The sequence below is a fragment of the Malaclemys terrapin genome, chromosome 2 (assembly GCF_027887155.1).
Source record: "Malaclemys terrapin pileata isolate rMalTer1 chromosome 2, rMalTer1.hap1, whole genome shotgun sequence".
Classification (NCBI taxonomy): domain Eukaryota; kingdom Metazoa; phylum Chordata; order Testudines; family Emydidae; genus Malaclemys; species Malaclemys terrapin.
This window is the reverse complement of record NC_071506.1, coordinates 42,273,952-42,287,433: the sequence shown is the minus strand read 5'-3', so window position 1 is coordinate 42,287,433 and position 13,482 is coordinate 42,273,952. Positions and strand designations below refer to the sequence as shown.

The following is a 13,482-nucleotide window of genomic DNA, read 5'->3' as shown; positions in this document are numbered from 1 at the left end:
CCTCTTTCCCCCCCACAACTGGAGAAGCCCCCATGGACTGGCTGGAACCGCAAGCCCCCTCCCCCAGCTGTGCCAGCGGGCTGACCTGAGCGGCCCCAGTAGTGCCAGTGGGCCGACGCGCAGGCTGGCCGACCCAAGCACACAGCCCCTGCCACCTGACCACCCCAGCTCCAGGCCAGCTGGAGCAGCCCCGGCTGGAGAATGAGAAATGTGGCACACCTCCCCCCCTGAAACCCCCAGATGCTCAGCGGAAGAATGCTGAGCTTTTTATATGTGCCAAGCAGGTTCCAGGGTGGCTGAGGAGGCAGTATCTGCTACTCAGCTTCCCGGGTTCATTAGTAATCTCTCTGGAGTCCAGGGAGATCATTAATAAACCCAGGAAGCTGAATAGCAGATACCGCCTCCTCAGATGCCCCGGAACCTGCATAATACTAAGTAAAAACATGCAACCCGGCATTCCGCAGTAGCAGCTGCGCTATTGTACCTGCTGCCTATGGCTGGGTCTCAGCCAGCCTTGGTTGAAAAAGTGTTAGAGAGAATTTTGGGTGAGAAACTTTTCTAGATAGGAAGTTAACCTGTTATTTAAGCTTAGTCTCTTGTTACGCTTGGTCTCATGTTATGGTTTTGTTTGATATATAACCATTTCCCCCCCCCCCCCCCCAATATCGGTGTACCCTATCACCTGAATCTCTAGTCTTTGATAGTAAACTTATTCTTGTTTTCACTATAACAATATCTGAGTGCTATGGCGTTAAGCAAAGTACTGGTTCTGAGTTGAATATTAAAAGCTGGTGTCTAGTGTTCTTTTGAGTATAGCAGGTCTGGTAATACTATCAGTGTTCAGTGAATAAGAGGCTGGACACTGCAAGGAATGCTCAGGGGGGAGGAGAGTTGATGTGTGCCTGTTGCTACAGAGAGTGAGGTCTACAGATGCCTGGAAGGTAGTGGTTACATTGCCAGAGACTGTTGGTTTTATGGAGCTAATCCACAGCAAGCAAAGACAAGATTCCTTGACGCTAAGGGCAGGGAGTGGTGAGGATCCTCACAACCCAGGCTGCCCCTGGAGAGTGTCACATATACTATGGCAAAACCATAAAACTAACCAGATAATGCAGGGACAACGCTGGTCACTTACTGCTCCAACCTTTGGATCTCTAGCAATAGATTTGAAAGTCTGAGGTTTCTACTTTGTAATTAAAGTCTTAGAGGTTACGTTATATGAAAGACACACTGGGCTTAAAAAGGTCTTTGTTATTACATGTATTAGTTTATTACGGAGTTAAATAAGTGAAATTACTGCTGCTGGTCATGTTTTGTCAGGGCACTCCTGTAAGTTACACGTCAATTAAGGCTTTGGTTGAATAGTTTTAGTGTTACCTATACAAGTATCAGGTCTGTGACAGCACATGGCTGCCCACTTCAGAACAGAGTTCTACTCCCAGATTCATCAGACATTCTTGTCACCAGCATTTTGGCCAAATGAATACAACAATGGATCTGAGGACATTAGAAGGTGCAGAGGTTTCATGAGACTTTTTTTTTTTTTTTGGTAAAAAGAATGCACCAGGTATAGCTAGATTTTTGAGAGATATTGAAAACAGGGTGATGAAGCAAGATCACTGAGGAGTAAAGGATCTGCAGATTTTTCCATTATGAGATCACTGAAAACCATTATGTTTTTTGTAGAAGTCCCTCCTCACCTTATTATGCTTTTAATGTGTTTAAAGTAAATGCAACTCATTGAAAGATTAACTCAATTCACTCTATTTGACAATACAAAGGGCTAACTTGTTAGTATCAGTACAGTCTTGTAGTACCTTTTCCAATGCTGATACATGATATGTGATGTCTCTGTTTAAAGGAAACTACTGTACCTTTAATAAGATACAAAATAAGCCACAAAATTCAATGCACTGAGAATAAGGGCAGGAACGCTATTTAATAAAACACTCAGTTTATTCTTTTCTTGTCAATATCAAAATGACAATAACTTAGTTAAAATTATTAGCAAAAGTCATTTAAATATCTTCTAAGATTTCATTGCTAATAATACTTTCAAGAAGATGAAAGTTCCCTTTGTAAAAACAGTGTTTCTGCTGCTTAGCTCACTGAAATGTAGATTTGTCTATTTATCTAACTCCTTTTCTATTGGAAAATAAAATCAAAGAAAATGTTTGTGGAAATTTTCAGGGAGTTAGCCAAGGAAGAAGTAACATTACACAGTGCATACATTTCATAATATTAGAACTAAGGTGTGGTGGGTTGGACTTACCTCTTTGAGCACCCCCTAGGATCCAGACATAGTACTACCACTCTGCAGCTCCCAGGAGGCTGTCAGCCTACTTCTGCAGGTCTCCTTTGGCTCAGCCCACCGGCCGGATCATGTAGTCCGAAACCTTTCCAGGGTACAGTCCCTTCCTGTTCTGGGCCAACTATAAACAAAACAGTTTCTTACCCTTTGGAGCTAAATTTCCTCTCCTGAATTGGGTCAGCAGGATTCCCTCTGAATTCCTGCCACTGATTATAGCCTGGGACCGGACTGGGGCCCTTTAGTAATAGTCTAGGGAACATCCTTCCTCACTCCTCTTGCTCTGGCCACAGACTGACTTGCTGATAATAGGCAGCTTCTTTTATTTCAGTCTGGTTGGCCTTGATTGGGTGTTGCTGGCTCCCAGTCCTTCTAGCTGCTGGAGGACCAAATCTCACTGGTTTCCAAAATGGCTACTCTTCTAGGCAAGCGGGGAGGTCCAATATTTGCTGTTCTTTTCCTCTCAAGACTGTTTCCTAGGGCAGGATGCAACGGAACAGCCAGTCAGGGGCTTCCAACAGAGGGCTGTGAAGGCCTGGTACACCCTGTCACAAGAAGTTTTAAATCCAACAGGAATATCACTGTTACTTTATTTTGTGACCGAGTTGGGAATAGGAACATAAATATCACCATTATCTTATTTTGTGATTAATTTGGGAATAGGATCAGAAATGTTATTTTTAATTATACTGCATAGAAAATGTAAATAATGCTTTTCAAACCACAGAATAAGGGCTTGTCTTCACTGAAACTGTAACTCAAGTTAATGTTGCCACTAACTTGAGTCCCATGCGCGCGCGCACACACACACACCCATCCCTTAACTTTAGTGTGATGGTGCTTTTAAATCAAATTGGCTGGCCCATCAGGGGGTAGAAGTTAAAGCTTGAGTGACCATAACTAAGGCTACGTTTTAGTCACGGGTATTTTTAGTAAAAGTCATGGACAGGTCACGGGCAGTAAACAAAAATTCACGGCTCGTGACCTGTCCATGACTTGTACCATATACCCCTGAATAAAATCTTGGGGGAGGGCCGCAGTGGGGTGTCCCACAGGGGCACCGCGGGTGCTGGGGGCAGGGGGGTGGCGGTGCACAGCCTGTGACCCCCGTTGGCAGGGTGGATAAAAGTCAATAATTTAAATAAATAAATGCCAAAAAAAAAAAAATTGATTTTTTTTCTAAAAAGGTTTTTTCCCCCTCAAAAATCAGTCTAAAGATAGTTTAATTAAGAAACATTATAGCTCAGAGATATCTCATCATGGAATAGGGATTATAAATTCTAATCCTATAGTATGAGACAATATATTCATGTAATTTTAAGGAAAGTTTTGTAAACGAGTTCCAATAGTTCATAGATTAGGGATCCAATCTTATGGGGTTCCAGGGGCTTCTGTATAGATTATTTGTGTTAGTCTTTCTATCTACCCAATGGGACTCAGTGCTCAGTCTAGAAGATACCATCAGAGATGCTTAGTTTTGCAGTTCTCAAACTCTGAATGCGTGTCTCCAGAGATAACATGCTTGTTAACAGCAAAAATGTTTTTAAATAAAATAAATAAATACATAGGGGTGAGAAATAACAGACCTGAACCCTACTGTCCCTCTGCAAATTTGTGTACACAGAGTCAATCCCTTACCTCTCTGTGGTGCAAAGTGCAAAGTTTCAAAAAGTTCAATGAATAGAAGATTGTTGGGAGCGGAATAGATCTGGACAAGGAGAAGTCTAGAGATAAATGTGGGAAGGGCAGGACAGGCAGTAGAAACAAAAGTGAAACTGTTTGAGCAGCATATTCCAGAAGTCTTGAGGTCTTTCTGAGTGTAGCCTTTACTGATTTGAGATCTACCATTTCATTCTTTCACTAGAAGGGAAAACCTATACTGGCAGCAGGCCATAAAAGAGACCCAGTTTGGGAATATTTTAATGAAGTTCTTCAACCTGTGGGTAAGACAGGCATGCGTGCAAAATGCAAACAGTGCAACAAAGAAATGCAAGGCCTGGTTGCCCGAATGAAACAACATCATGAGAAGTGTTCCTTCTTAGGAGGAAGCTGCATTGAAGATGATAAAAGGAACATGTCTGAACATGCAGGATCTTCAGGTTGGTATACTTTATTTCATACTTCTTTCTTAAGGAATGCCTGTCTTCCTTCTGGACTATTCTTGAATTCTCATGTTTGAGCAAAAAATATAGTTGTTGCTCTATGGTACTATCATTTTAGATGCAATTGTGATAAAAATAGGCAGAACTTCCTTTTACAATATCACTTTTAAAAGTAGTACTGTATGTCAGTGAATGCAATGAGTAATACTAAATGAGCAGTTTTGTAATAATAATGAAATAACTGCATTGACTTATTTGTTTAGGAGAAGCCATCCTCAACATACAGGATTCTGAAGACTATCCACCTTCAAGATCACCATCATTTTCTTTAGTTTCAGAGTTATCTGCCAATGATAGTGTTTCAGTCACATCATGTAGGTCACTGAGCCACTGTGTTAAATCTGTTAGTCTTTAAGGTGCCACCAGACTCCTTGTTGTTTTTGTAGATACAGACTAACACGGCTACCCCCTGATAATAGCCACAGTATATCACCTGTAGCAAAAACAAAAAGAAATCTCCATCATCCAGAAACAACCATAGATAAGTTGTGATAAGAACCAGTAGATTACAAAGAGAGGTAATTGATGAAAAAACAGTTTATTGTGCAACAAACTCTCCTTTCCATATGATTGAGAACCCATACTTCATTAACATGGTTCAGTCATTAAGACCAGGATACTGTCCACCCAACAGAGCAGATGTCGCAGGCAAATTGCTGGATAAAGTATATGAAAGAGAAATTGAGCAGTGTGCAAAATGTCTAGAGGGTAAAATTGTTAACTTGAGTCTTGATGGGTGGAGCAATGTCCACAATGATCCTGTTGTATGTGCTTGTGTGACAACAAAAGAAGGGAATGTCTTCCTTACAGAAACAATTGATACATCAGGAAATGCACACACCGCAGAATACTTACAAGTAGCAGTAAAAGCTATAACAAACTGAAAAAAAAAATTCAAATGTCTAGTACGCAGCTTGGTCACAGACAATGCTTCAAATGTATTCAAGATGAGAAGAAACTATTTAGAAGAGAGTCCCAAGCTAACAACATACAGTTGCAGTGCTCATTTGATGCACCTCCTAGCCAAAGACTTCAGTGTTCCAGAAATAAAGGCTAATGTTGAAATTGCAAAATACTTCCGTAACAACCACTCTGCAGCAGCTGCTCTGAAAAAAGTGAGAGGAATCAAGCTAACTCTCCCACAAGTTGTGCGACGGAACTCAGTAGTGGACTGTTTTGAGCACTATATCAAGAACTGGTCTAATCGGATGACAGTTTGTGAACAAAATCGTGAAAAAATAGATGGCACTATCACAGCCAAAGTTCTCAATATCGGGGTTAAGAGAAATGTTGAACACATGCTGAGTACCCTGAAGCCTGTTTCTGTAACCTTGAACAAAATGCAGGGAAATAGCTGTTTTATTGCTGACACTGTTGAAATTTGGAAGGAACTGAGTGAGATCTTAAAAAAAGAAATATGCAATGACAGCGTTAAATTACAAGCATAAAAAAAAAAAAAAATGAATGGGGCAAGCACTATCTCATTTTCCAGCTCATTTTCATGCAAATATTCTCAATACTTGGTACCCGGGTCAAACCTTAACTGCGGAAGAAGAGGAGTTGGCTATTGTTAAAATAAAGGCCAAATACTTGCCTATTACCCCAGATGTTTTTCCCATATATAAAAGGTATAGCAAGACAATCAAAGAGGCCCAACAGCAAGGAGGCCCAGCGGATGTATCCCATTACCCCTACCCCTGGACCCTGGAAAGGCAATCAATCAAGGGGACCCAGACAAATGTATCCTATTTACCCCTAGAAAGGAATTTAAGATTCCATAGGTCAGCAGAATGTATGCACGTTAAGTCATTTGTTACTGAATATAAAAAGGCTTGCTCTACGCTTGTGGGGTGTGTTCCTCCCTCTGGCATGAGTCGAGGGGGACACCCGCTCAGCTGACTGATCAATAAAGAACTTGAAGCCGTCTTCTAGACTCCCGTGCCTCCTTGGGGTAATTGGGTAGCTCCAGGGGGAAACGAGCCCATTTGGCTAACAAATGGCGACCCAGATGGGACTTCTCTCCCTGTAGAGGGCACTGACCGACGGCCGAGGGCAATTCCGAGGAGTGGCCACCTCGAGCTGTTGCTTTGCTCGGGCCTCGGATCGTCACAATCGGCCGGGGCGGCTGTGTCCTCTCTAAAGAGAGCTCTGAAGGACACGGAAGCAAGACAGCTTCAAAAGAAGGGGAAGTCTGACTGCCGGACGCGGCCACTTCGGGCGGTAAGTGCGTTTACCTCCTGGGTTTGAGGAATAACGCCCCCGAGGTGTGGGTTGGACAGTGGAAATCCCCTAGGCAGCCTGTATACGGGAAGGTATGTTAACATTATTGTAGCTTTGTAAATGTCTTGTTGTTGTGTTTTTGGTTAAAGGGTAAGCAGCCAACGGCCAATGAGTAACGTCACTAACTCCACTAGTCCATGGGCCGTTCTTAACAACTATTGGGACTTGGAGCAGCCTCAGGGATTGCTCTTGTTTGTGGGAGGGGTAATCTTGTATCTCCTCTTGATGGTGTGTTGGAAGCCAAGATTGTAACTGATTAAGGGATCTGTGTAAAATGAGTGAGTGCCGCTGATAGGTCTGAGGCTTAAGCTGACTTCAGCCGCCCCAAGACTCCTGCGAGGGGAAACCCGGTGACCAGGATATCTTGATTGCAAGGGGGGTCAGCCGAACCTCGTGGCCCAGCGGATATCTGAGTTAAAACTAGATCCCTAAAAACCCCTTGATACCTTTGTCTTGAACAAACCCCTGGGTAGAACATAATGGGGTCCGGACAAAGCACCTTCTCCAGTACGCCCCTGGGGTGTATGCTGGAAAACTGGAAGGCGTTTAGACGCCAGGCTGATTATGGAACTGTATTATGTAAAGATAATCTTGTAAGGTTCTGTACTCTTGAGTGGACAACCTTCGGAGTGGAATGGCCCGAGGGGGGGACACTCAAGCCAGAAATTGTACAAGCAGTACATAACATTGTGACCCGGGATGGGCATTGGGACCAATATCCCTATATAGATATATGGCAGGATCTCGTAGCCAATCCTCCCCCATGGTTACAGAAGTGTAAAATACAAACTATTAAAACCTTAATGGCCCGTGCCCCTGTTAGAAAATCCTGTCTCCCTGTTAAGAAATCCTGTCCTCCGACTGTGATTCCTTCTGCCCCGGATCCTATGCCCCCTCCCCCTTTGTATCCTGGCCTCCCCGTTCTGGCATCCTCACTTGAAATCCCCCCCCACATCTCTGAGGATAATGCCTCAGCTGAAAGGGGTGAGCCGAAACACGAGGGCCTTTCTAAACAAGAGTCCCCTTCAACTCCTCTGAGCTCCTCAGTGTCTGACCGCACCAGGAGCAAGACCGGCCCCGTAACAAATCAAAACTCCGAGACGCAGTGGAGGATGTCGACTGATTATAACCCTGGGGACACTAGATTTACCCTTATTGGTTCCCCAGGCAAGAGTGGTAAGGTACACGAAATGTCCTTGCAGCAGAAATATTTGTGTCCACTGCGGGAGGCTGTAGCCCCCGGTGGCAATCTCACTATGATATATGTCCCCTTTACCACTAGTGATCTATATAATTGGAAACAACAGAATCCCCCGTTCTCGGAAGATCCCGCCCCGCTGACAGCAGTGTTTGAGACATTAATTACGGCCCACAACCCTACTTGGGGTGACATGAGGGTCGCTCTTAACACTCTGTTAACCGCGGAAGAGAGGCGCTTAGTCCTCTCAAAGGCCCGCGAATGGGTAGCTGAGACGGAGGAAAGCTCGGCCGCAGTGGCTGCACGGTTGCCTGAAAGCCCTCCCGACTGGTCACACAATGCGGAAGGCCGGGCCCTCCATAGCCAATACGCCACGGCTATAGTACAGGGAATGAAACGCTGCATTAGGAAAACCCCAAATTGGGCCAAATTGTATAGTATAAGACAGGAAAAGAATAAGAACCCAGCTGCTTTTTATGAGCGGCTCTGTAATATCTGTAAAAGATACACAGACCTCGATCCTGAGGATATCAATGGGAAACGGGTGCTAATCCCCCTCTTTATTGGGCAGTCCTACGAGGACATTAGAAAGAAGTTGCAAAAATTGGAAGGGGCTTCGGGCAAAAATATAGAGGAACTTTTAGAAATAGCCATGAAGGTTTATGATCGGAGGGATGATGAGGAGCGAAAGAAGGGGGCCCGCGTTTTGGCTATGGCCCTGAGAGAAGGATATGCAGAAAGGGGGGACAAGGTTAAGGAGAAGCCAGGGCCACTTGGGAGGGGACGGGGCCCCCGCCTGGGTCGAAACCAGTGCGCTATCTGTAGGGAAGAGGGGCACTGGAAGAATGAATGCCCCCGGCGACAGGCCATGGGAAAGGGACGTAAAAACAAAACCCCGTCCCTTCCCATCCTTCACAACAACACGGGACGTTCAGGGGAGGGATCTTCCCCATAGGGAAACCGAGGGACCCAGCGGCCCCTCCTGGCTGCGCAAGCTGCCAGTCTGGATCCCACGGTAAAAATTAATGTGGAGGGCCGCCCAATTGAAGCCCTTATGGACACTGAGGCCACTCTTAGTTTGCTCCCCCTTAGTAAGGCTCCCCGAGGTAGAGCTCGGGAATGTGCCATGGTACAGGGGATAAAGGGACAAACTACAGCTTTGAAAAAAAACTTTGCCTCTCCTAGTAAAGGTAGGGGACCGCCAAATTTCCCACCAATTTGTTTGCAGCCCCTCTTGCCCCATCGCGCTGCTCGGACGAGATATTCTTACTAAATTACAGGCAGAAATCTCGTTTGATAAAGGGACTATGGAAGTTAGACTCCCTAAGCAGCAGTCTTCAAATTACCAGATGGCCCTAATAAGCGCTGGAAATCACTTTCCGGAATGCCGGGGGAGGAATGGAAAAAGCCAGCTGTCAGGGGTTAACCTTGAGGTTTGGGCAGAGGAGGGAGGGGTCGCTCGAGCCCGGAATGCTTCACCAGTGCATATTTCCCTTAAGGAAGGAAGCAGCCCGGTTCGAATTCGACAATACCCTCTTAAGCTGACCACTAGAATCGGGTTAAAACCTCTGATTCAAAAGTTTCTGCGGTGTGGGTGGATCAGGGAAGGCACGTCCCCGTACAACACTCCGATAATGGGAGTGCCTAAGCCTAATGGGCAGTATCGGTTGGTCCAGAACCTGAGACAGGTTAACAAGTTAATAGAGGCTCCCTATCCAGTCGTCCCAAATCCCCATACTATTTTGGGCCAAGTTCCCAAAAAGCACAGTTGGTTCTCTGTAATAGACTTAAAAGATGCCTTCTTTTCCATCCCCCTTGATTTGGAATCTCAGAAACTGTTTGCCTTCGAGTGGGAGGACCCAGATACTCACTATAAGGCCCAATACCTTTGGACCGTGGTCCCACAGGGACTTACCTGTGCACCCGAGATTTTTGGCAGCCAGTTGAGAAGGGACCTTGCCCCATTCCTGGTTAGACACCCCTCATGTAACATAGTTCAGTATTGCGATGATTTGCTCTTAAGTACTGAAACAAAGGCAGCTTGTAAAGAGCAGACTGTAAAGCTCCTTAATTACCTTGGGGCACAGGGGTATAAGGTTTCAAAGGAAAAAGCACAATTGGTTAGGCGACAGGTCACTTTTCTTGGGTATCATTTGTGCCAGGGAAGTCGTAGTCTGGGTAAAGAAAGAATCCAGGTGATACTCAATAACCCTCGACCTCAAAACCCCCGAGAGTTGAGGGCTTTCCTGGGGTTAACTGGATTTTGTCGGCTCTGGATCCCTGACTACGGGGGAAGAGCCAAACCACTGTATGAATCCTTAACTAAAGAGGGTCTGCTTCATTGGACATGGACTAAAGAGATGGAAAAAGCATTTCGAGAGCTAAAAGAAGCCTTGGTTCAGCCTCCCGCTCTAGCCCTCCCCGACCCTCGGAGGCCATTCACTCTATACGTTCATGAGAGGGGAGGGGTAGCTGCTGGAGTTCTATGCCAAAGGTCGGGACCAACCTGGCGACCCATTGGATACTACTCAAAGGTGTTGGACCCTGTCGCCAAGGGGTGGCCTGCCTGTTTACGGGCCGTTGCAGCGACCGCTCTCCTCGTACAGGAGGCTGAAAAATTGACCCTGGGAGGGGACACTGAGGTTGTGGTTCCCCACGGGGTGCCTCAAATACTGGGGACAGGCGCTGGGGAAAAGCATTTAAATCCCAGTCGACATACCAGATATGAAGTAGGGCTCTTGCTAGCCCCTAACCTAACCTTTAGGACAGTTAGCTCCATAAACCCAGCTACCTTGCTGCCCGATCCTGAGGTTTCCCATGAGACTAGCCCCACTCATGACTGTATTGAAGTTTTGCAACAGGAAACCAAACCCCGCCCTGATCTCTCAGACTTGCCGTGGCCCAACCCTAAAATTGAGGGGTATGTTGACGGGTCCAGCTATGTGATAGATGGCAAGCGGTTTACCGGAGCCGCAGTAGTAATTAAGGACAAAGGAGTATACAAGTTTAAACTCAGCCCTAATTTGTCCGCTCAAGCGGCGGAGTTAGTGGCCCTTATCGAGGCTCTCCGGTTGGGAGCTGGAAAAACTATTAACTTGTATACCGATAGTCGCTATGCCTATATGGTGGTACATGCTCACGGGGCCCTGTGGAGGGAGAGGGGATTTATCACAGCGTCAGGCCAAAGAATTGCACATGGGAGTCTCATTAAAACACTCCTTGAGGCTTTGATGCTTCCCCTCCGGGTTGCCGTGATACATGTGCGTGCCCATGGAAGGGCCCCGGAGGCCGAGCAACGTAAATATAATCAATTGGTCGATCAGGCCGCAAAGGAGGCCGCACAGGAAGGGGCCTCATGGGTCCTCATGGTCCAAGATACAGAAGCTAAAAACCCCCCTCCCCGATATACAGCCGAGGAGGCACGCCACGCACAGGCTGCGGGGGCCCGGCAGGTTCCCCCAGGATGGTGGAAATTACCAGGGGGGGAGATTTTTGTCCCCCGGCCGATACTTCAGGAAATTCTCCAGCACATGCATAAAGAAGGGCATATGGGGTCAGGAGCAATGGTTGATTTGGCTACCCGATCCCTTAAGGGGCTGGGTATGCACATGGAAGCCCAGAGAATAGTTAGTAATTGCCCCGTCTGTCAACGAACTAACCAAAAGGGGTGTGGCCCTCCCGCCCCAATGGGAGGCCGGCCCTGGGCCATGTACCCTTTTCAGAGATGGCAGGTTGACTTTGCAGAAATGCCCCCTTGCAGGGGCTATAAGTACCTGCTTGTATTTGTGGATCAGCTTACGGGATGGGTAGAGTGTTACCCCACCCGGCATTGCCAGGCTCGGGCGGTTACTAAGGCCCTGTTGCATGAAATACTTCCCCGATTCCATCTCCCCGAAACGATTGAATCTGATCAGGGAAGCCACTTTACCTCACAAGTGGTCCAACAGGTGTCCCAGGCACTCGGTATACAATGGAGGTTGCATACCCCCTGGAGGCCGCAGAGCTCGGGCCAGGTGGAAAGAATGAATAGGACTCTCAAGGATACCCTCACTAAACTATGCACAGAGTCTAGTCTAAAATGGCTTGATGCATTACCACTCGCCCTTACCCGCATTCGAAGGGCCCCACGTAAGGGTCTTAAGCTCTCACCATTTGAGCTGGTCTTTGGGTTCCCTCCCCGAATCCTGATCCCGGGGTTCCGGGAAGATGTAAACTGGGAAATGGGAAAGGACTCCTTATGGAAGCAGGTCTCCGGGTTGCAATCTGTTTTGTTACAGCTGCATCGGTACGCGGTGCCTTTCCAAGCCCTTCCCCTGGACCAGCCCGCGCATCCGTTCCAGATCGGCGATCAGGTCCTTGTCAAGAAATGGAGGCGTGACCCCCTTACACCACGGTGGGACGGCCCGCACACTGTCTCGCTCATCAGCCAAACTGCGGTCAAAGTTCTCGGGAGCGACAAATGGACACACCATACACGGGTAAAGCGGTTTCTGAGCCCTAGCCCGGAGACTGAACTAGCAGAAGAGGACACCGGCCCTCTGCCCGCCCCGGCTCCGGACGCCCGGGGTGGCACAGGTGAAGACTCTACCTGGGAGTACCAGTACTTGGACGGACTAAAGGGACTATTCAGAAAAAGATAATGAAATTGCTGCTAATATCTTTGTTTATATGCTTCCACCATTATTATGGTTGGGAGAATAGGTTTTTACAGCTAGGGGAGACAATAGCAGGATCCTTTAACCTCAGTAACTGTTGGGTATGCGGAGGCCCAGGGGAATTAGATGAATGGCCTTGGGTAGCCCAGCCAGTACAAGCCAAATGGTGGATCAGTAATTTAAGTATAGTCCACAAAGGAACAGAAGTTTGGGATGAGGATAGTAGCCCTTGGCGACTCTATTCCTCTGAGATGGGGATCCTTTGTCTAAACCGAACAAAACCAGAAGGGGTGTATGTGGGCAAAAGCCAATGTGACTGGACCCTATCTCTAGGATTTGACTGCTATGATCACCCTAGTTGCCATACGTATGACTGTTCTAAATATCAGGGACGATGGAACCAAACCCACGTAAAACTCACTAATCATAGCTGGGTACAATGTTCCTACCAACAGCATACTGGCGAAGGCTGTAAGGCAGTTGGACAAGATGGATTCTTTGATGCCCTCTTTCTAAGTTGCCAGCGAGATAATACCGACAGTAAGGATCACGTGGTACGCTGGTATCAGTGGGCATGGCAACATTCTAATGGAACTCGGGTAACCCATTTTAATCATTTTTGGTCTACTACCAATAGCCCTAAATTTGGTTGTAATTGCGCTTGGAAGGAAGGGGCTGGGGCCTGGAAATGTGACTACTGTAATCCTGACGGTACATCCATTGTATTAGGGGGGCCCCTGGAGATGGGTAACTCGTTGTATTACGAAGAACCGGGCCCCGAGGACTACCCCGAAGCCTGGGATGGCCCCTTTGCAAATGGACAATGGGCCCTAAAAGGCCATTACTGAATATGTGGGCAACACGCTTATCGGAGATTGC

At 46.7% G+C, this 13,482-nt stretch overlaps 1 protein-coding gene across 1 annotated transcript in view; it reads right to left on the bottom strand.

Moving 5' to 3' along the window:
- The window catches only part of TP53INP1 (tumor protein p53 inducible nuclear protein 1), a 67,283-nt gene that overhangs the window by 48,963 nt on the left and 4,838 nt on the right, over window positions 1–13,482 (bottom strand). The window contains exon 2 of the mRNA XM_054017126.1: window positions 2,273–2,432. The gene's annotated coding sequence lies outside the window, so the exon portion shown is untranslated. The remainder of the gene's footprint in view (window positions 1–2,272; window positions 2,433–13,482) is intronic.